This window comes from Macaca nemestrina, chromosome X (assembly GCF_043159975.1).
Source record: "Macaca nemestrina isolate mMacNem1 chromosome X, mMacNem.hap1, whole genome shotgun sequence".
NCBI classification, from domain to species: Eukaryota; Metazoa; Chordata; class Mammalia; order Primates; family Cercopithecidae; genus Macaca; species Macaca nemestrina.
The window spans coordinates 78,915,237-78,938,294 of NC_092145.1; the positions used below are offsets into that span (position 1 = coordinate 78,915,237).

Here is a 23,058-nt window from a genome sequence, read left to right on the forward strand (position 1 = left end):
TGGTGGTGATACCCAGGCAAACAGAGTCTGGAGTGGACCTCCAGCAAACTTCAGCAGACCTGCAGCAGAGGAATCTGACTGTTAGAAGAAAAACTAACAAACAGGAAGGAATAGCATCAACATCAACAAAAAGGACATCCACACAAAAGCCCCATCTGAAGGTCACCAATATAAAAAACCATAGGTAGATAAATCCACAAAGATGAGAAAAGAAAAAAACAGTGCAAAAAGGCTGAAAATTCCAAAAATTAGAATGGCTCTTCTCCTCCAAAGGATCACAACTCCTTGTCAGCAAGGGAACAAAACTGGACAGAGAATGAGTTTGATGAATTGGCAAAAGGAGGCTTCAGAAGTTGGGTAATAACAAACTCCTCTGAGCTCAAGGAGCATGTTCTAACCTACTGCAAGAAAGCTATGAACTTTGAAAGAAGGTTAGAAAAATTGCTAACTAAAACAACCAGTTTAGAGAACATAAATGACCTGATGGAGCTGAAAAACACAGCATGAGAACTTCATCAAGTATACACAAGTATCAATAGCCGAATCAATCAGGTGGAAAAAAGGACATCAGAGATTGAAGATCAACTTAATGAAATAAAGCATGAAGACATGATTAGAGAAAAAAAAAGAATGAAAATAAACAAACAAAGCATCCAAGAAATATGGGACTATGTGAAAAGACCAAACCTACATTTGACTGGTGTACCTGAAAGTGACAGGCAGAATGGAACCAAGTTGGAAAACACTCTTCAGGATATTATCCAGGAGAATGTCACCAACCTTGCCAGACAGGTCAACATTCAAATTCAGGAAATACAGCGAACACCACAAATAGATTCCTCGAGAAGAGTAACCCCAAGACACATAATCATCAGATTCACCAAGGTTGAAATGAAGGAAAAAAGGGCAGCCAGACAGAAAGGTCGGATTACCCACAAAGGGAAGTCCATCAGGTAAAAAGCAGATCTCTCTGCAGATGCCCTACAAGCCAGAAGAGAGTGGGATCAAAATTCAACATTCTTAAAGAAAAGAATTTTCAACCCAGAAATTCATATTCAGCCAAACTGAGCTTCATAATTGAAGGAAGAAGAAAATCCTTTAAAGAGAAGCAAATGCTGAGAGATGTTGTCACTTCCAGGCCTGCCCGCAGGAGCTCCTGAAGAAAGCACTAAATATGGAAAGGAAAAGCCGGTACCAGCCACTGCAAAAACATACCAAATTGTAAAGATCATCAACACTATGAAGAAACTGCATCAACTAATGACCAAAATAACCAGCTAGCATCATAACAAAAGGATCAAACACATGCATAACAATATTAATCCATGTCCTTAATTTTTTAACTTCTTTAATTTGGTTTTCTCCTTTCTCTGATATCTTCTTGAGAAGCTTAATAATCAACCTTTTAAATTTTTTGTCTGGTAACTCAGAGACTTCTTCTTGCTTTGTATCCATTTCTGGGGAGCTAGTGTAATCTTTTAAGGTGCTATAGAACCCTGTTTTGTCATATTACCAAAATTACTTTTCTAGTTTCTTCTTTTTTGTGTAGACTTTTTCTTCAGATTGCTCTTGAATTCATTTTTGATTGGACTGTGTTTTTTTAATTTATTTTTTCTGAGTTCCTTAGTTTTAGGGAGTCTTTGTGTGCTATCTTTCCTCAATACTGGTTGTAGTAGTTACGCTGTTGGTGTGTGGGTGAGTTCACTGTCTCCTATGGTGTTGAAATGGCTGGGATATTTTGAAGCTTGTTTCATTCTCTCATGGTGTATACTTTATTTATTTATTTATTTATTTATTTATTTATTTAATTTTCCCTGGTATTTGACTAACTGAGTTGATAACTTAGGCTTCAGGCCAAAAACGGATGTATCCCTGGGTAGGCATCAGTTGTGGCTAAGGCAAGTGAGTATATGTAAGGCCCAATTATTGGCCAAGGTCACAGACTTGATGAGGGTGGATGCGCTCATCCCAGAGTTTTCCAGAAACACTGTCTATAGGTGCCTCCACAGTGCATTCCTGTGAAAAAAAGCCCCTGCTATTTCTGTGGTAGAGTGCTAGGGGGAAACAAGGACCCCTTCTCCAAGGTCCTTCATGATCACAGAGGCAGCCTGCCTGTTGGGGTAGAGGTGCAGACTTTCCGTACTGTGCCCAGCACTGCAATCGTGTCTCTGCTGTGAGAAACTTCTCACCAGCAGAAAAATCTGGAACTTAAAGCCTGTTGTTCAGATTATTTTGTCCCCTAAAATGATCCTCTGATGTGGTGGTCTTCTATTTCCCTTAAAAATAAGGCTTCCTGAGAGCCAGACTGCAGTGATTGTTATAGCTCTTCTGAGTCTAGCCACCCAGCAAGGCTACCAAGCCGTGGGCTGGTGCTGGGGAATGTCTGCAAAGAGTCCGTTGATGTGACCAGTCTTCAGGTCTTCCAGCCATGAGTACCAGCACCTGCTCTGGTGGAAGTAGCAGAGGAGGGATGTCTACTCTGAGATTCCTTGGCTGTAGATAGGTTTAGTGAGATGTGTTCCTCAAATACTGGTTATGCTAGCAGTGAAGTTGTCATTTGGACAGATTCAGGACCTCTGGTTAGCCAGGGTGTTGCAGAAAGCGTTGTTAACTGTTGTTTTCTCTCTCCTGTGAATAGTGTTATTCTGCCAAGAGTTGCTCTAATGGCCCAAGTTGGTTGGCCCTCAGTTAGAAGGTAATGTTATCAAGAGACCATCTGCTGGGGTAGTAGTAGTGGGATATAAGTTTGCTGTAAGTTGTTCAGTGAAAGTATTCTAATTTCTCAGGTGATATGTGGGGCCATAAGGTTCCAAGTGTTTATGTCTTTTGTGTTAGGCTACCAGGGCAGGTAGAGAAATACCATCAGGTTGGCACAGGGTTAGGTGGGTCTGAGCTCAAACTCTCCTTGGGCAGGGCTTGCCATGGACACTGGGAGAAATAGAGAAGAATGGTTCTCAGGCCAATGGGATTATTATCCAGAAGGGAGTATGGTTGCCTCTGCTGTGCAGTAGAGTTTGCCAGGGCAGTTGAGGATAGCTGGTAGTGAAAGGCCTCACTCATTCCATGCAGTTGGTGAGGCCAGTTTCACTTCAGCAGTGCCCCACTAACAGCACCAAGTTTAAATCCAGGCAGCCTGTGCACAGAACTCAGATCTGCCCCAGGCCATAAACATCCCCAATGATAAAGCAAGCATGGCTTTCAGGCCACATCCCTCTCTCTCTGCTCACAATGCTGTACATCCCATGCCTGCTCTCATATTTGCTGCCATTCATGTCCACCCCCCACTCCCAGATTCTGTTTAAGGAAGTTCATGCCCACTCAGAACTATTACAAAATTCAGTTGTAAGCTTACTTTACCATGTTACTGTTCTGCAATTTTGCTGGCTGCCTTCCCCATAGGACCCTCTGAAATATAGTCAGGAATGGTTTCCCTGGGCTCAAGCTGGAGAATGGAAATGCGTACAAGGCTCTTCCCACCTCCGCTTCTACTTTTATATTTTGCATTTTTTCCTAAATCCATTACAGCTCCAGGTAAGGTTAAAGCCTTCTCCTGTTATCTCGATTTTCAGATTCCCCAGCGGGGTTGTGTGTTTGGAGGAAGGTTCTTCCCCTCTCACACTTTGGGAAGTCAGTTTTTCACCGTATTATGAAATTTGCAGTGGAGTACTGCTTCTTTCAAAGGATCTGTGAAGTCTTTTGGTTTTCCTGGAATGTTACGTTGGTGGTTTATGGAACAAAAGGTCAAAGTGTGAACCTCCACAAACTATTCTGATCATCCAAGTGGGAGATGCATGCTAGTGCTCCCTCCTGTCTACCATCTTGGCTGGGAAGCCCTTAATCAAAAATTCTTTTTGAGTCACAAATTTCCCTTTGGAAAATTATCATATAAAAGCAAAAATACAAAATATATATGTTATATTAGTCTGTTTGTGTTGCTATAGAGGAATACCTGAGTCTGTGTAATCTATAAAGACAGATTTATTTGCCTCATGATCCTGCAGGCTATATAAGAAACATAGCACTAAGGGGTGGGGCCAAGATGGCTGAAAGAAGCAGTGACGATCAGAGGCTTCCATTGAAAAGAACCAAAACACTCTGTGAATCCTGCACTGGCAACTAAGGTGTCCAGTTCTGTCATCAAGACTGACTAGGTGGTTGGCATGACCCAAGAAGAAGAAGGAAGAGTAGTATGGTACGGTGGCTCACCCGAGAGCCACATGGGCCAGGGAAGCCCACATCCCCCAGTCAAGGGAAGCGGTAAGTAAGCATGCTACCCAGCCTGGGAAAACATGCTTTTTTCACAGAACTGTCCAACCTATGGATAGAAAGATCCCACTCAAGCCCATACCACCAGAGCCTGGGATTCAAACCACAGACTCATGCAGATTCTCAACAGCCACTAAACTAGAATCTGCTTAAGCCTGCCAAGTTCCTGGGTGGAGGGGCGGCCATTACCACAGCTGTGACTGCTTGCTGTCTAAGCCATCTGAGCTCCTTGGGAGAGGAGCAGTAGCCAACACTAGGACTGCTACCTTCCTGAAACACTAAGTTCCCAGGATGGAGAAAGGATGACAGCCATATCTATAGCTACAGGCCACGCTTTTCCCCTGCTGGAGCCAGGGAGGCTGGAAGGATTGGTCCCAAGAGGTATTCCCCACAGCCCAACACACTGACTGTGACAGTCTGTGGCCAGAGTGCCTTTTCAGGCCTGAAGCTGACGTGTCCCTCCTCACTGGGCAGGGCCTCCCAGCAGGAACTCCAACAACTCCTGCCAAATGCTCAGGGACAGAAATCTGATTTCCTTGGGTCTGGGCTTTTGGGGGTTGTGTGGCTGTAGTCTCTGTGGACCAGCAGACTTAGTCTTTCCTCCTGCTACTTCTGATGAATCTGGAAAGCCCAGATGAGTGGGTTTCCCCTAGTGCAGTACGCACCCTCCACCAAGGGAGTGCCAAAGTGCTTTCTTAAATGGTTCCTATTCCCTGTGGCATCCAACTAAGTGAGACCCTCCAACAGAGATCGTCAGACATCCTATACAGGAGCATTCCTAGTGACATCAGGTGGGTGCTCCTTGAGGTCAGAGACGTGAGAGGAAAGAGCAGGAACCCATCTTTGCTGTTCTACAGCTTCCTTGAGTAACAGCAGCAGGCACAGGAGTGAACCAGATGAATAGTGCCTGAAGTGAACTCCCAGCAAACCACAACAGCCCCAAAGAGGAGGGATCTGACCACTGAAAGACAGACAAACAAACAAACAAACAAACAGAAAGCAACAATAACAGCACCAACAGCAACAAAAAGTTCCAACAAAAACATCATCCAAGGGTCAGTAGCCTCAAAATTGAAATGAGATGAATTCACAAAGATGAAAAAGAATCAGTAAAAAAAATGCTGAAAACCCAAAAGTCCAGAGTGCCTCTTCTCTTCCAAATGATTGCAACACCTGTCCAGCAAGGGTGCAGAACTGGATGGAGGATGAGATGGATGAATTGACAGAAGTAGGATTCAGAAGGTGAGTAATAAAAAACTCTGCTGACCTAAATAAGCATGTTGTAACCCAATGAAAATAAGCTAAGAACCTTAATAAAAGGTTAAAGGAGCTGCTAACTAGAGTAACCAGTTTAGAGAGGAACATATATGACCTGATGGAGCTGAAAAACACAGCATGAGAACTTCGTGAAATATACAAAAGTATCAATATTTGAATCAAACAAGCAGAAGGAAGAATATCAGAGTTCGAAGACCATCTTGCTGAAACAAGGCAGGCAAGAAAGATTAGAGAAAAAAAAATGAAAAGGAATGAACAAAATCTCTGGGAAATATGAGACTACATAAGAAAGATGAAACCTATGATTGATTGGACTACCTGAAAGAGATGAGGAGAATGTAACCAAGTTGGAAAACAGACTTCAGGATATATTCCGGGAGTACCTCCCTAACCTAGCAAAACAGGTCAATATTCAAATTCAGAAACTACAAAGAACACCACTAAGATACTCCATGAGAAGGTCAACCCCAAGACACATAACCATCAGATTCTCTATGGTTGAAATAAGGAAAAAAATGTTAAGGGCAGCCAGAGAAAAAGGTCAGGTCCTAACAGCATAACTCTCAGCAGAAACCCTACAACACAGAAGAGAGTGGAGACCAATATTCAACAGTCTTAAAGAAAAGAATTTTAAATCCAGTATTTCATATCTGGCCAAACTAAGCTTCATAAGTGAATGAGAAATAAAATCCTTTTCAGATAAGCAAAGGCTGAGAGACTTCATCACCACCAGGCCTGCCTTGTAAGAGCTCCTGAAAGAAGCACTAAATATGGAAAGAAACAACCAGTACTAGTCACTGCAAAAACACACCAAAATATAAAGACCAATGACACTATGCAAAAACTGTATCAACCAGTGAGCAAAATAAACAGATAGAATAATTATGACAGGATCAAATTCACATATACCAAGACTAACCTTAAAGGTAAATGGACTGAAACCTCCAATTAAAAAAAAAAAACACAACAGACTGGTAAATTGGACAAAGAGTCAAGACCCATGGGTGTGCTGTATTCGGGAGACCCATCTCACATGCAAAGACGCACATAGGCTCAAAATAAAGAAATGGAGGAAATTTTACCAAGCAAATGGAAAGAAAAAAAAAAAAAAGCAGAGGTTGCAATCCTAGTCTCTGACAAAACAGACTTTAAACCAATAAATAGCAAAAAAAAAAAAAAAAAAAAAAAAGAGAGAGAGAAAGAAGGGCATTACGTAATCATAAAATGATCAATTCAATAAGAACAGCTAAGTATCCTAAATATTTATGCACTCAATACAGGAACACCCAGATTTACAAAACAAGTTCTTACAGACCTACAAAGAGACTTAGACTCCCACACAATAATACTGGGAGACTCACATCCCACTGTCAATATTAGACAGATCAACGAGACAGAAAAATAACAAGGATATTCAGTACTTGAACTCAGTTCTGAATCAAGTGGACCTTATAGACATCTACAGAACCCTCCACTCCAAATCAACAGAATATACATTCTTCTCAGTGCCACGGGGAACTTATTCTAAAATTGACCACATAATTGGAAGTAAACCACTCCTCAGCAAACGCAAAATAACTGAAATCATAACAAAGACTCTCCCAGACCACAGTGCAATCAAATTAGAACTCAACATTAAGACACTCACTCAAAACTACATGACTACATGGAAATTGAACCACCTGCTCCTGAATGACTCCTTGGTAAATAATGAAATTAAGGCAAAAATCAAGAAGTCCTTTGAAACCAATAAGAAGCAAGAGACAATGTACCAGAATCTCTGGTAAACCACTGTTAAGAGGGAAATGTATAGCACTAAATGCCTACATCAGGAAACTAGAAAGATCTCAAATCGACCTCCTAATATCACAATTAAAAGAGTTAGAGAGGCAAAAGCAAACTAATCCAAAAGCTAGCAGAAGACGAGAAATAACTAGATCAGAGCAGAACTAAAGGATAGAGAGACATGAAAAACCCTCCAAAAATTAATGAATCCAGGAACTGTTTTTGTTTTAAAAAATTAAAATTAGATAGACTACTAGTTGGAGTAATAAAGAAGAAAGGAGAGAAGAATCAGATAGGCACAATAAAAAATGATAAAGCAGATATCACCACTGATCTCCCATAAATACACACTCAAATAAACTAGAAAATCTAGAGGAAACGGATGTATTCCTGGAAATATACACCCACCCAAGACTAAACCAGGAAGAAGTCAAATCCTTGAATAGACTAATAACAAGTTCTGAAAATAAGGCAGTAATTAATAGCCTACCAACCAAAAAAGCCGAGGACCAGACAAATTCGCAATTGAATATTACCAGGGGTACAAAAAGAAGCTGGTACCTTTTCTTCTGAAACTATTCCAAATAATAGAAAAAGAGGGACTCCTCACTGACTCATTTTATGAGGTCAGCATCATGCTGATACCAAAACCTGGAACAAACACAAGAAAAAAAGAAAACATCAGGCCAATATCCCTGATGAACACTGATGCAGAAATCCTCAATAAAATACTGGCAAACCAAATCCAGCAGAACATCAAAAAGTTTATCCACCACAATCAAGGTGGCTTCATTCTTGGAATACAAGGCTGGTTAAAAATATGCAAATCAATAAAAGTAATCCATTACATAAACAGAAATAATGAAAAAAAATCACATGATTATTTAAATAGATGCAGAAAAGACCCCTCGATAAAATTCAACATCTCTTTATGAAAAAATTCTTGATAAACTAGATATTGATGGAACATATTTCAAAATGATAAGAACTGTTTATGACAAACTCACAGCCAATATCATACTGAATGGGCAAAAGCTGGAAACATTCCCTTTGAAAACTGGCACAAGACTAGGATATTCCCTCTCACTACTTTTTGTATTTTTTTTTTTAAACATAGTATTGGAAGTTCTGGTCAGGGCAATCAGGCAAGGGAACAAAAAATAAAAAGTATTCAAATAGGAAAAGAGGAAGTCAAAGTGTCTCTGTTTGCAGGTGACATGACTGTATATTTAGAAAACTGCATTGGCCCAGCTTCAAAACTCCATAAGCTGGTAAACAACTTCAGCAAAGACTCAGCACACAAAACCAATGTGCAAAACTCACAAGCATTCCTATACACCAAAAATAGAAAAGCAGAAAGCCAAATCACAAATGAACTCTCATTCACAATTGCTACAAAGAGGATGAAATATCTAGGAATACATCTAACAAAGGATGTGAAGGACTTCTTCAAGGAGAACTACAAACCACTGCTCAAGGAAATAAGGACACACAAATGGAAAAACATTCTATCCTCATGGATAGAACGAATCAATATCTTTAAAATGACCATACTGCTCAAAGTAATTTATAGATTCCATGCTATTCCCATCAAACTACCATTGACATTCTTCAAAGAATTAAAAAAAAAAAACTCCTTTATATTTCATAGGGAACAAAAACAAGCCCATATAGCCAAGACAATCCGAAGCAAAAAACCAAAAACGAAACAAAGCTGGAGGCATCATGCTACCAAACTTCAAACTATACCATAAGGTTACAGTAACCAAAACAGCATGTTATGGGTACCAAAACAGACATATAGACCAATGGAATAGAACAGAGACCTCAGAAATATCACCACACATCTACAAACATCTGATTTTCAACAAGCCTGACAAAAATTAGCAATGGAAAAAGAATTCCTTATTTAACAAATGGTGCTGGGAAAACTGGCTGGCCATATGCAGAAAACTGAAACTGGACCCCTGCCCTACACATTATACAAAAGTTAACTCAATATAGATTAAAGACTTAAATGTAAAATGTAAAACCATAAATACCCTAGAAGAAAACCTAGGCAAAACCATTCAGGACATAGGCATTGGAAAAGAGTTCCTGACAAAATGCCAGAAGAAATTGCAATAAAAGCCAAAATTGACAGATGAAATACAATTAAACTAAAGAGCTTCTGCACAGCAAAAGAAACTATCATCAGAGTGAACAAGCAACCTACAGAATGGGAGAAAATTTTTGCAATCTACTTATCTGACAAAGGTCTAATCTCCAGAATCTACAAATAACTTAAACAAATTATAAGAAAAAAAGAAACAATCCTGTCAAGAAGTAGGCAAAGGCTATCAACAGACAGTTCTCAAAAGAAGACATTTATACAGCCAACAAACATGAAAAAAGCTCATCACTGATAATTAGAAAAATGCAAGTCAAAGCCAAAATGAGATACAATATCACGCCAGTCAGAATGGCGATTATTAAAAAGTCAAGAAAAAACAGATGCTGAAGAGGCTGTGGAGAAATAGAAACGCTTTCACACTGTTGGTTGGAATGTAAATTATTTAAAGCATTGTGGAAGTCAGTGTGACAATTCCTCAAGGACCTACAACCAGAAATATCATTTGACCCAGGAATTCCATTACTGGGTATATACCCAAAGGATTATAAATCATCCTACTATAAAGACACCTGCACACACATGTTTATTGCAGCACTATTTACAATTGCAAAGACATGGAACCAACCTAAAGGCCCATCAATGATAGACTGGATAAAGAAAATGTGGTACATATACACCATGAAATACTACACAGCCATAAAAAGGAATGAGATCATGTCCTTTGCAGGGACATGGATGAAGCTGGAAGTCATCATCCTTAGCAAGCTAACACAGGAACAGAAAACCAAACACCGCATGTTCTTACTCATAAGTGGGAACTGAAATATGAGAACACATGGATACAGAGAGGGGAAAAACACACACCAAGGTCAGTCAGGAGGTTGGGGTTTAGGGGAGGGAGAGCTTTAGGACAAATAGCTAATGTATGTGGGGCTTAAAACCTAGATAACAGGTTGATAGGTGCAGCAAACCACCATGGCACACATATACCTATGTAACAAACCTGCACATTCTGCACTTGTATCCCAGAACTTAAAGTAAAATTTAAAAAAAAGAAAGAAGAAGCATGGCACAGTATCTGCTCCTGGGTGACAGTTTCAATCATCTTCCACTCATGGCAAATGATAAAGCAGAGCTAGGGTGTGCATATATCACATGGTAAGAGAGGGGGCAAGAGAGATGCAGAAGGTGCCAGGCTCTTTTGAACAACCAGTTCTTGAGGGAACTCTCTATTTGGAACAAATAGAATGAGAATTCACTCATTACAGTGAAAATTGCACCAAACCATTCATAAAGCATCTGCCCCCATGACCCAACCACCTGCCATCAGGCTCTACCTCTAACTTTGAGGATCAAATTTCAATATGAAATTTGCCAGGCCCAGCCAAACCATATTCAAACAATAGCATTTTACCCCTGGACCCTAAATCTTTTGTTATTTTCACATACAAAATACAATTCTCCATTCCCAATAGTCCCTAAATGTTTTAATTTGTTCCAGCACCCACAAAAAAGCATGAAGTCCAATGTCTTCTTTGAGACTCAAAGCAAGTTCCTTACAGTTGTGCACCTATAATACCATAAACAATTTATGCACCTGCCAGATACAGTGATGCTACAGGCATTTGCTAAACACTCTCATTCCAAAAGGAAGAAATCAGCCAAAGGAAAAGGGTGTTGGACCTAGCAAGTTTGAAACTTAGCAGGGCAGACATTAACCCTTAAAGCTCACATATACTCTCCTTTGACTCCATCTCTCACATCCCGAGCACACTCATGTGAGGGGTGGACACACAAGGCCTTGGGCAGCCCACCCCACTGCTTTGCTGAGTAGAGCCCACATGGCTGCTCTCATGAGTTGGAGTCTAACGCCCATGGCTTTTCCAGGCTGACATTGTACTCTACAGGTGACTATAATTCTGAGGTTCTTGTGGTAGACCTGTTCCTATGTCTTTACTAGGCAGTGCCCCAATACCCAGATATGTGGCAGGTTTCTTCCTGGGCATACAGACTTTTCAATACATTCTCTGAAATCTACCTAGAAGCTGCCAAGCCTCCACCACTCCTGTATTTTGTGCACCTACACACTGACCGTGTGCAGGCTTACTGTAAATGCTCTCTGAAGAGGCAGCCCAAGAAGTATCTGAAGCAATTTGGGATGAGGCTGGATCTGGAGCTTCTAGGATGCAGGAAGCAGCATCCTGTGATGGGCAGAGGTTCTTAGGCCTCGCCCAAAAACCATTCTGTCCTAGCCCTGTGGGCCTGTCATGGGAGGGGTGTCCTGTAAGATTGCTAAAATGTTTAAGGGTTCTTTTTTTCCACTGTCTTGACTCTTAGAACCTGGCTCCCCTTTATTCATGCTAGTCTCTCTAACAAGGGATTTCTCTGCAATGCCTTTGTATTCCTCTGCTGAAAACACTCTTACCTTCTCTAACACATAGCTAGCCTGTTAATTTTATAAAAATTTATGCTTAGCATTCTTTTCCATTGTAAATTCCATCTTTGAGCCTTACCTTTGCTCCAGTATTTGATCATAAGTTGTTAAATGCAGCCACACCACTTCTTGATCACTTTGTGCTTATTTGAATCTTCTTTTGCCTTTGCCAATCCAGTTAGTAGTTTATTAATCTTTTCTACCCTTTCAAAAAACTAACTTATGGGTTTTTTAAATGGATTTTTGGACCTCAGTTTTATTCAGGTCTGCTCTAATATTGGGTCTTTTTTTCTTCTGTTAGCTTTGGGGTCAGTTTATTCGTGTTTTTCTAGTTCTTTTAAGTGCAATATTAGATTGTTCATTTGAGATATTTCTAACTTCTTACTGTAGGCATTTAGTGTTAAACTTTCCTGTTAACTTTGCTTTTGACTGGGTGCAGTGGTATACACTTGTAATCTGAGGATCTTGGCAAGCCAAAGAAGTGCAGAATTGCTTGAGTCCAGGAGTGGTTTTTTTTTTTTTTTTTTTTTTTTAAATAACTTTTATTTTAACTTCAGGAGTACATGTGCAGGTTTATTATATAAGTAAACTTCTGTCATGGGGGTTCGTTGTACAGATTATTTCATCACACAGGTATTAAGCCGAGTACACATCAGTTATTTTTCCTGATCCTCTCCCTCCTCCCACCCTCCATCCTCTGATCAGCCCCGGTGTGTGTTGTTCCCCTCTATGTGTCCATGTATTCTCAATATTTAGCTCCCACGTATAAGTGAGAACATGTGGTATTTGTTTTACTGTTCCTGCGTTAATTTGCTAAGAATAATACCCTTCAACTCTATCCATGTTCCTGCAAAGAACAAAATCTTGTTCTTTTGATGGCTGTATAGTGTTCCATGGTGTATATGTACCACATTTTCTTCATGCTGCTTATCACTGATGGGCATTTAGGTGGATTCCATGACTTTGCTATTGTGAATAGTGTTGCAATTAACATATGCATGCATGTGTTTTTATAATAGAATGATCTACATTCCCTTGGATATATACCCAGTAATGAGGCTCAGGAGTTTGAGACCACCCTGGGAAACATAGCAGGACCCTATCTCTAAAATACATTTTTATAAATTAGCCAGGCATAATGGTAAATGCCTGTAGTCCTAGCTATTAAGAAGGCTGAGGCAGAATGATCACTTTAGCCTAGGACTTTGAGTCTGCAGTGAGCTGTGGTCATGCCACTGCTCTCCAGCCTGTGTGACAGTGTGAGAACTTTTCTCAGAAACATCACCAAACAAGCATAAATCAAAAACAAACAAACAAACAAAATCCCACCACATTGCTTTTGCTACATTCCAGAGATTTTGGTATTTTATGTATCTGTTTTTATTTATTTATAAGTTTTTTTTATTCCTACTTTAATTTCATTGTTTAACCAGAAGTCATTCAGGAGTAAGTTGTTCAGCTTTCATGTAATTGTGTGATTTTTGAGAGATCTCGGTACTAACTTCTCTTTTATTCCATTGTTGTCTGAGAGTATACTTGGGATAATTCTATTTTTTTTTCACTTTATGGAGACTTGGTTTATTACTGAGCATGTGCTCGATCTTAGAGTATGTTTTCTATGCAGAAGAGAAAAATGCATATTCTGTGGTTGTTGGGTGAAGTATTCTGTAGATATATATTAGGTCCAATTGGTGAAGGTTCAAAATGAAGTCCAGAATTTCTTTGTTAATTTTCTGTCTTGATGATCTGCCCAACACAGTCATTGGCGTGAAATACCTCACTATTATTGTATGGCTGTGTAAGTCTTTCATAGGTCTAGAAATACTTGTTTTACAAATGAGGTTGTTCCAACATTTGTTGTGTATTCATTTAGGAAAGTTACTTCTTCTTGTTGAATTGGACACTTAATTCTTAGTTACACTTTTTTTAATGGCTGCATAGTATTCCATGGTGTGTATGTACCACATTTTATTTAGCCAGTATACCACTATACCACTGATGAGCATTTAGGTTGATTCCATATCTTTGCTATTGTGAATAGTGCTACAATGAACATACCAGTGTGTGTGGCTTTTTGATAGAATTATTTATATCCCTTTAGGTATATACCCAATAATGAGATTGGTGGATCAAATGACACTTCTATTTTTAGCTCTGTAAAAATCGCCACACTGCTTTCCACAATGGTTGAACTAATTTACAGTCCCATCAACAGTGCATAAGAATTTCTTTTTTTCTGCAGCTTTGGCAGCATCTGTTAGTTTTTGACTTTTTAACTGATAGTCATTCTGACTGGTGTGAGATAGTATATCATTGTTGTTTTGATTTGCGTTTCTTTAATGATCAGTGATATTAAGATATTTTTTCATATGATTGTTGGCTGAATGTATGTCTTCTTTTGAAAAGTGTTTATGTCCATTGCCCACTTTTTAATGGTGTTGCTTATTTTTTTTTCTTGTAAGTTTAAGTTCCTTATAGATGCTTTATATGCATTTGTTGGATACTTAGTCTGCAAATATTTTTTCCATTCTCTAGGTTGTCTGTTTACTCTGTTGATCGTTTCCTTTGCTGTGCAGAAACTCTTTAGTTTAATTAGATCTCATTTGTTAATTTTTGCTTTTATTGCATTTGCTTTGGGCATCATCATCATAAAATGTTTGTCGGTTTCTATGTCTCAAATGCTATTGTCTAGGTTTTCTTTCAGAGTTTTTAAGGTTTTGGGTTCTACAGTTAAGTGTTTAATCCATTTTGAGCTGAATTTTGTACATAGTGTAGGAAGGGGTCCACTTTCAATCTTCTGCATATGGTTAGTCGGTTATCCCAGCACAGTTTATTGAATGCGGAGTTGATTCACCCTTGCTTGTTTTTGTCAGCTTTGTCAAAGATCAGATGGTGGTGTACCACATTTTCTTTGTCCATTCTTCTGTTGATGGACACTTAGATTGTTTCCAAATCTTGGCCATTGTAAACTGTGCTTCAGTAAACATGAGAGTACAGATATCTCTTCATATACTAATTTTCTTTCTTTTCAGTATATATCTTGGAGTGTGATTGCTGGATTTCATGTTGCCTCCATTTTTATTTTTTTTTTTGAGGAACTTCTAAATTGTTCTCCATAGTGCTTGTACTAATCCACATGCCCACCACCAGTGTATGAGAGTGTTTTTTTTTTTTCTAAATATTATAACCAGCATTTGTTTTCCTGTCTTTTGGATAAGAGCCATTTCAGTTGGGGTGAGATAATATCTCACTGAAATTTTCATTTTCATTTTTCTGATTATCAGTGATATTGAGCACATTTTCACATACATGTTAGACATTTGTATGTCCTATTTCAAGAAATGTCTATTCAGATATTTTGCCAATTTCATAATTGGAATATTAGATATTTTTCCAATCGAGTTGTCTGCGCTCTTCATACGTTCTGGTTATTAATCCCATATTAGATGGGTAGTTTGAAAACATATTCTCAGATTGTGTGAATTGTTTCTTGACTTTGTTTATTATTTCCTTCATTATGCAGCTCTTTGACTTGATGTGATTCAATTTTTCTGTTTTGGTTGTGTTTGCTTGTGCTTGTGCATATTACTCAGGATTTCTTGTCCAGTCTAATATACTGGAGAATTTCTCCAATGTTTACTTTAAGAATTTTACAGCTGGTGGTCTTAGATTTTGGTCTTTAATTGATTTTGGTGTGATTTTTGTATATGGTGAGAGACACAGGTCTAGTTTTATTCTTCTGGATATGGATATCCAGTTTTCCCAGCACCATTTATTGAAAAGACTATTCTTTCCCCAATGTATGTTCTTGGCACCTTTGTCAAAAATGAGTTCACCGTGGGGGCAGGGCTAAGATGGCTGACTAGAAACAACTCCAGCCAGAGGCTCAGGGACAGAACCCAGATCTCCCTGAACCTAAGCACATAGGGGGAGGAGTGGCCGTGGTCTCTGCAAACCAGCAGACTTAGCCTTTCCTCCTGGTAGTTCTGAGGAAATTGGGCAGCCCAGATGAGTGGGTTTCCCCTTAGTGAGGCACAAACCCTACTAAGAAACAGTCGAAGTGCTTTGTTAAATGCCACCCAAAAAGGTGAGACCTCCAACAGGGGTTTTCAGACAGAAGCAATTCTACTGGCATCAGGTTGGTGCCCCTTGAGGACAGAGATCCCAGAAGAAGGGGCAGGTACCCAATTTTGTTGTTCTCCACACTCCTTTAGTGACATCTCCAGGTGCAAGAGCAAACCAGGTGAATAGAGCCTGAAGTGAACCCCCAGCGACCCACAGCAGCCCCACAGAAGAGGAACCTGACAACTGAAAGAAAAACAAACAAACAGAAAGCAACAACAACAGCATCAACAACAAGAAGTCCCCACAAAAACCTCACCCAAGGGTCAGCAGCCTCACAGATGAAAAGTAGACAAACTAATGAAGATGAGAGAGAATCAGTGAAAAAAAAAAAAACAAACACTGAAAACACACCAAAAACAGACTGCCTCTCATTCTTCAAATGATTGCAGTGTCACTCCAGCAAGGGCACAGAACTGGATGGAGGATGAGATGGATGAATTGACAGAAGTAGTCTTCAGAACATGGGTAATAAAAAACTCCACTGAGTAATGGAGCATGTTCTAGTCCAATGCAAAGAAGCTAAGAACCTTGATAAAAGGTTAGGGCAGCTGATAACTAGAATAACCAGTTTAGAAAGAAACATAAATGATCTGATGGAGCTGAAAAACATAGTATGAGAACTTTGTGAAGCATACACAGGTATCAACAGCCAAAGAAACCAAGCAGAAGAAACAATATCAGAGTTTGAAGACCACCTTCCTGAAATAAGACATGCAGACAAGATTAGGGAATAAAAGAATAAAAAGGAATGAACATAGCCTCCAAGAAATATGGGACTTCATAAAAAGACTGAACCTATGATTGAGTGGAGTACCTAAAGGAGACAGGGACAATGCAAACAAGCTGGAAAACACACTTCAGAATATTATCCAGCAGAATTTCCCCAGCCTAGCAAGACAGGCCAACATGCACATTCAGGAAATACAGAGAACGCCACTAAGATAATCCACGAGAAGATAAACCCTAAGACACAAAATCATGAGATTCTCCAAAGGTGAAATAAAGGAAAAAATATTAAGGACAGCCAGAGAGAAAGGTCAGATCATCTACAAAAAGAAGCCCATCAGACTAACAGCTCACCTCTCAGCAGAAACTCTAAAAGACAGAAGAGATTGAGGGCCAATATGAAACATTCTTAAAGAAAATAATTTTGAACCCAGTATTTCATATCCAGCCAAACTAAGCTTCATAAGCAAAGGAGAAATACAACATTTTATAGACAAGCAAAAGCTGAGGGATTTTGTTACCAACAGACCTGCCTTGAAAGAGCTCCTGAGAAAAGCAATAAATATGAAAGAAAAAAGGCACCAACAACTGAAAAACTACACCAAAAAATAAAGACCAATTACACTATGAAGAAACTGCATCAACTAATGTACAAAATAACCAGATAGCATAATGAAAACAGAATCAAATTCACACATAACAATAATAACCATAAAGGTAAATGTGCTAAATGCCCCATTTAAAAGACAGACTGGAAAACTGGATAAAGAGTCAAGACCCATCAGTGTGCTGTATTCAGGAGACCCATCTCACATGCAAAGACATACATAGGTTGAAAATAAATGGATGGAGGAATATTTACCAAGCATCTGGAAAGCAAAAAGAAGAAAAAGCAAGGGTTGCAATCCTAGTCTCTGACAAAACAGACTTTAACCAACAAAGATAAAAAGATTAAGAAAAGACAAAAAAGAGCATTACATAATGGTAAAGGGAACACAACAAGAAGAGCTAACTATTCTAAATGTATATGCACCCAATACAGGAGCACCCAGATTCATAAAACAAGTTCTTAGAGACCTACAAAGAGATGTAGACTCTGATACAATAATAGAAGGAGACTTTAATACCCCACTGTCAATATTAGACAGATCAATGAGACAGAAGATTAACAAGGATATTGAAAACGTGAACTCAGCTTTGAATCAAGTGGACCTAATAGATATCTACAGAACTTGCCACCCCAAATCAACAGATTATACATTCTTCTCAGTGCCACATGGCACTAATTCTAAAATCAACACATAGTTGGAAGTAAAACACTCCTCAGCAAATGCAAAAAACAAAACAAAACAAAACAAAACAAAACAAAAACTGAAATAATAACAAACAGTCTCTCAGATCACAATGCAATCAAATTAGAACTCAGCATTTAAAAACTCATGCAAAACCACACAATTACATGGAAATTGAAAAACCTGCTCCTGAATAACTCCTGGGTAAATAATGAAATTGAGGCAGAAATAAGGAAGTTCTTTGAAACCAATGAGAACTAAGAGACAATGTTAACAGAATCTCTGGGACACAGCTAAAGCAGTGTTAAGAGGGAAATTTATAGCACTAAATACCCACATCAGAAATCTAGAAAGTCTCAAATCAACACCCTAACATCACAATTAAATGAGCTAGAGATGCAAGAGCAAACTAATCCAAAAGCTAGCAGAAGACAAGAAATAACTAAGTTTGAAACAGAGTTAAAGGAGATAGAGACATGAAAAACCTTCCAAAAAAATCAATGAATCCAGGAGCTGTTTTTTTGAAAAAAAAAAAATAACAAAATAGATAGATTGATAGCTAGACTAATAAAGAAGAAAAAATACAAGAATCAAGTAGACACAATAAAAAATAGTGAAAGGGATATCACCACTGACCCCACAGAAATACAAACTACTATCAGAGAATACTATAAACAACTCTACACAAATAAACTAGAAAATCTAGAAGAAATGGATAAATTCCTAGACACAGACACCTTCCCAACACTAAACCAGAAAGAAGTCAAATCCCTGAATAGACCAATAACAACTTCTAAAATTGAGGCAGTAATTAATAGCCTACCAACTAAAAAAAGCCCAAGGCAAGACAGATTCACAGCTGAATTTTACCAAAGGTACAAAGAGGAGCTGGTGCCATTCTTTCTGAAACTATTCCAAACAATTGAAAAGGAGGGACTTCTCCTTGACTCAATTTATAAAGCTAGCATTATCCTGATACCAAAAACCATGCAGAGACACAAAAACAACAAAAAACTTCAGGCCAATATTCCTAAAAACCACCGATGTGAAAATCTTCAAAAAAATACTGGCAAACTGAATCCAGCAGCAGACAAAAAAACTTATCCACCATGATCAAGTCAGCTTCATCCCTGGGATGGATGGCTGGTTCAACATATGCAAATCAGTGAACATAAGTCATCACAGGAACAGAACCAAAGACAAAAACCACATGATTATCTCAATAGATGCAGAAAAGGCCTTTGATAAAATCCAACATCCTTCATGTTAAAAACTTAATAAACTAGGTTTTGATGGAACATATCTCAAAATAATAAGAACTGTTTATGACAAACCTACAGCAATATCATATTGAATGGGCAAAAGCTGGAAGCATTTCCTTTCAAATCCAGTAGAGGACAAGGATGCTCTCTCTCACTAATCCTATACAAGATAGTATTGGAAGTTCTGGCCAGGGAGCAGGCAAGAGAAAGAAATAAAGTATATTTAAATAGGAAGTAAAATTGTCTCTGTTTGCAGACGACATGATTCTATATTTAGAAAACTCCACTGTCTCAGCTCAAAAATTCCTTAAGCTGATAAGGAACTTCCGCAAAGTCTCAGCATACAAAATCAATGTGCAAAAATCACAAGCATTCCTTTACACCAACAATAGACAAGCAAAGAGCCAAATCATAAATAAACGCCCAATCACAATCGCTATAAAGAGAATAAAATACCTAGAAATACCACTAACAAGGAATGTGAAGGACCTCTTTAGGGAGAACTACAAACCATTGCTCAAGGAAATAAGACAGGACATAAACAAATGGAAAAACATCCTATCGTCATGGATAGAAAGAATCAATATCATGAAAATGGCCATACTGCCTAAAGCAATTTATAGATTCAGTGCTATTCCCATCAAACTACCATTGACATACTTCACAGAATTAGAAAAAAACTACTTTAAATTTTATATGAAATCAAAGAAGACCCCATACAGCCAAGACAACACTAAGCAAAACCAACAAAGCTGGAGGCATCATGCTGCCGAACTTCAAACTATACTACAAGGCTATGGTAACAAAAATAGCATGGTACAGGTACCAAGACAGACATATAGACCAATGGAACAGAACAGAGACCACATATGTAACACCATACATCTACAACCATCTAATCTTTGACAAAGATGAAAAAAAAACAAGCAATGGGGAAATTATCTCCTATTCAATAAATGGTGCTGGGATAACTGGCTAGACATATGCAGAAAACTGAAACTGAACCCCTTCCTTACACCTTATACAAAAATTAACTGAAGATGGATTAAAGACTTAAATGTAAAACCCAAAACCACAAAAACCCTAGAAAAAACCTAGACAATACCATTCAGGACACAGGCATGGGCAAAGACTTCATGACAAAATTGCCAAAAGCAATTGCAACAAAAGCCAAAATTGACAAATGGGATCTAATTGAACTGCACAGGGCTCTGCACAGGAAAAGCAACTATCATCAGAGTAAACACGCAACCTACAGAATGGGAGAAAATTTTTGCAATCTACCCATCTGACAAACGTCTAATATCCAGAATTTACAAGGAACTTAAACAAATTTACAAGAATAAAACAAGCAACCCCATCAAAAAGTGGGCAAAGGATATGAACAGACACTTCTCAAAAGAAGACATTTATGTGGCCAAAATGAATATGAACAGACACTTCTCAAAAGAAGACATTTATGTGGCCAAAATGAATATGAACAGACACTTCTCAAAAGAAGACATTTATGTGACCAAAACATATATAAAAAAAAGCTCAACATCACTGATCATTAAAAAAATGCAAGTCAATAAGACAATACCACAAGGAGATATCATATCTCACCACTCAAAATGATGATTATTAAAAACTCAAGAAACAATAGATGCTGGTGAGGCTGTGGAGAAATAGGAACACTTTTACACTGTTGGTGGGAATGTAAATTAGTTCAACCATTATGGAAGACAGTTTGGTGATTTCTTAAGGATCTACAAACAGAAATACCATTTGATCCAGCAATCCCATTACTGGGTATATACCAAAAGGAATATAAATCTTTCCAGTATAAATACACATGCACATGTATGTTTATTGCAGCACTATTTAGAATAACAAAGTCATGGAACCAACCCAAATGCCCATCAATGATAGACTGGATAAAGATAATGTGGTATGTATACACCATAAAATACTACACAGCCATAAAAAGGAATGAGATCACGTCTTTTGCAGGGACATGGATGAAGCTGAAAGCCATCATCTTCAGCAAACTAACACAGGGGCAGAAAACCAAACACTGCATGATCTCATTCATAAGTGGGAGTTAAACAATGAGAACATGTACATTCATTTGTGAAAACATTGATCTCTTTAGCCTAGTTTGACTAAATTCGTGGCCCTGAGCTACCTACTTCAGTACTGAAGAAAGCATCTGGGATGTAGACAATTTCAGAGGTGAGTAACCCCCACATATGAAGACAGTGGCCTCTGAAAGAATTCCAGGGCATAAGATTACTGAATGTAATATTCTGTGGAATGTAACAGTATTCATTACCATCAAGAATTTAAGGAAGAATTTCAGTTGTAACTGCAGATGGCAACCCTATATAAATCTTTTATCTTTCCAATGCCCCACTGAAAAATGCAACCATCATAGTCTTCAACTTGGTGACTGAAGTCTAGGATTACAGCTATATTTTAGCCCAATTATTTTAGTAGAGCTCTCAGAAAATAAAGCAGCTGACTCACCTCTTCCTGGATAAAGTGTTTGGATTATGCCTCCCCAAATACACATGTGTGCTGGCATGCATACACATACATAAACCCTCTGAATAAATAGCTTCTATTCTGATGCGGCCATTCCTGCCCTGTGGGGCCACAACAAACTTTGACATACTAAGTGAAGAATAGAAAATCCAGTCCTTACTGTCTAGCAACCTTCATCCTCATCTCCCACCCATTCTAGTGCACTCTGGCTCTAGTCACCCTGGAGAGTGGCTGTTACACAAACTTGTAACTACACTCCTCTAGGCCTTTCCTGTTGCTGTTACTTCGGGTTAGAATACTACTAAAACCCTTCCCATGTATTCATCACTTAGAGTTCAACTTCTTCTTGAGGCTTTATTGGAAACTGTCCACAATTTAACATACCCCAGACTAAGCTGTAATTAATTACTTACTTCTGCGTTTGTATCACATGTTAATTGACCCTCCACCAGAGCATCTATTTTATGAGTCATGTTTAATAAATAAGGTTAAAGATCAGATGGTGTGAGAGAAAGTAATATGCTTGAGACTGACAGACCTGAGTGGTCTCTTTCTTTTATTGCTGCTTGACTTTGGACAGGTACATTTACCTCCATGAACCAGTTTCCTCATCTGTAAAATAAGGATCATTAAGAGTAGCTACCTAATAGCTAGCATTATATGAATTAGTACGAGGAAAGTGAAAGCACCAGAAACAGTGCCTGCACAGTCAGTGCTCCATAAGTGCTATCTCTCATTATTATTACCATTGTTTGAACCTATCTCAGAATGTAAGCACCACACAAAAAGGGAAAAATCCTATGTTTGTACTCTCATATACAGCACTGTGCCTGGCATGTGGCATGTGGTCAGTAAATATCTGTTGAGTGAATGGATGCTTTAAGGAGTCTGTAAAATAATTCTCATCGTTAGCGTCCTCCTCCTCCTCCTCCCTTCCTCCACCTTCTGCTCCACCTCTTCCTCTCTGAATCCGCTACCACCTGATAGCATGGTGCTTTATGCCCCACAGAAAAACTTCAAGTGGAGGGAGCATCACTGAACGCTCCTCATCCCTTGACCCTTTTGCTGTATCTGTTACTCCTTTTCTTGAATTATCTTCTCTAACAAGTTCAAGTTCAGCAGCAACCACTTCAACCAGCCTAGCCTGCCCTTCAGAGGTGAGGGGGAGGGAATGAGAGGCAAGGCAAGGAAGACAGGGAATGGGGCGTGGCCACTACGATGCAAAGCCTGACTGCGCCTGCGTAGGCTGCG

At 38.8% G+C, this 23,058-nt stretch overlaps 1 pseudogene; it reads right to left on the reverse strand.

Moving 5' to 3' along the window:
• Positions 1-23,054, reverse strand: part of LOC139360789 (small COPII coat GTPase SAR1A pseudogene) — a 50,309-nt pseudogene extending 27,255 nt beyond the window's left edge.
• Positions 23,055-23,058: the final 4 nt, after the last annotated feature.